Source organism: Camelina sativa, chromosome 12 (assembly GCF_000633955.1).
Source record: "Camelina sativa cultivar DH55 chromosome 12, Cs, whole genome shotgun sequence".
Taxonomy (NCBI): Eukaryota; Viridiplantae; Streptophyta; class Magnoliopsida; order Brassicales; family Brassicaceae; genus Camelina; species Camelina sativa.
In genome coordinates this window covers 17,530,874-17,532,283 of record NC_025696.1, presented here as the reverse complement: position 1 = coordinate 17,532,283, position 1,410 = coordinate 17,530,874, and the positions used below count along the sequence as shown (strand labels likewise).

General features: G+C 35.1%; 1 long non-coding RNA gene across 1 annotated transcript; it reads left to right on the top strand.

The window, feature by feature from the left end:
* Positions 285–1,396, top strand: LOC109128136. The gene is made up of 3 exons (XR_002034596.1): positions 285–330; positions 430–520; positions 1,106–1,396. It is a non-coding gene; the product is annotated as an uncharacterized LOC109128136 (long non-coding RNA).

Sequence of the window (1,410 nt, the reverse complement as noted above, 5' to 3'; positions counted from 1 at the left end):
GTTGGGTTAAAGAGTTCCGGCGGCGAAATAAGAACTTAGTGGCTTCGGTGGTTGGTGATTTGTAATCACCGGTGTTCACTGCTCCATCCAGTTACAGACACCGGCGTAGTTGGGTTAAAGAATTCCGGTGGCTTTGAACTTAGTGGCTTCGGTGGTTGGTGATTTTCTCTGGCGGTGAGTTTTAATTGGATTATTATAATAATGACAGAATTGTTAATTGCAATTGTAGATTAACCTTGTTTTTGTTTTGGGTCTTGCTCTTGTGACAGATTCGGTGGGCAGGATTAGGCTTCTTGTTGGGTCTTGATCCTCAATAGCTTGATTATTCCGGTTAGGCTTTATGATATGATATTTTCTCCAATTATCACTGTCTACATTATGCAAGCTCTTTGATTTCCATTGAATTGTATGATGTTTGTATGATTTTAGAGTCCTAAGGAGGATTTGATATACAAGTGGCATTGGACTTAACAGAAGATTAAATCAACCATCTGCAGATAATTGTCCAAACTAAAAGCAGGTATATCTTTTATCCTTATTCACGGATGGGATTTTTGTTTTTCTGTTAGTAAATTTACAGGATTCTATCAACAATGACAATGTTTATAATTTGCAGATTAAGATTATTTTTTAACGTGAGAGTTGAATGTTTGTTTTTTTTACATTGGTTCTTGATGTCTATACTGCAGCTAATAGTCTGAACAAACCTTTTTTCTTCTTTTCTTGGTGACTCTTGTTTGGTGTTAGTTATACTACATCTGATTGTTGGTAATGCGTGTCAGAATTCTGGAATATATAGTAACCAAATGGCCATGAATTGTTACGTAAGTAGTTCTCTTTTGAGATCATTGGATATCTAACATTTTTAAGTAATAGAAAAAAAAGTATATTGTGTCACTGATCAAGTTTCAATTCCAACTGTTGTCCACAAGTCTCAATTGATGGTCATGAGCTTCACGTTTTTATATATTTTGAGTCTTTAGTCATTGAAGAATTGTGTCTTGATTTTATATATTTTTTTTGTGTCGATTTGTTGTTTTTGGATATAATTGCTTATCGGATTCTCTTTGATTTCTTTTAATGAGAGATTTGATATATTGTTTAGGAATGGCATCTTCAAGCAATAGCATCAAATATCCTCCTCTACTTTATGAAGAAGGGAAATCACCTCTCCAACATAGAAGCATGAACCACAATTGTTTTATGTCAAAAATTGGATTTTTGAGAGAAGGATTAGGTGTGGACGTGTGGGATAAACTGAAGGAATCATCTCTTGGAGTGTTTATAAAGTTTGCTGAATTGGAATACACATGGGCTGCGCAGAGAGTTCACTATCTACTCACACATCAGCTGAGAATCAACAACATCCATGAGGTTTGGTCTTTGATCGGTGATAGGCCAATTAGATTT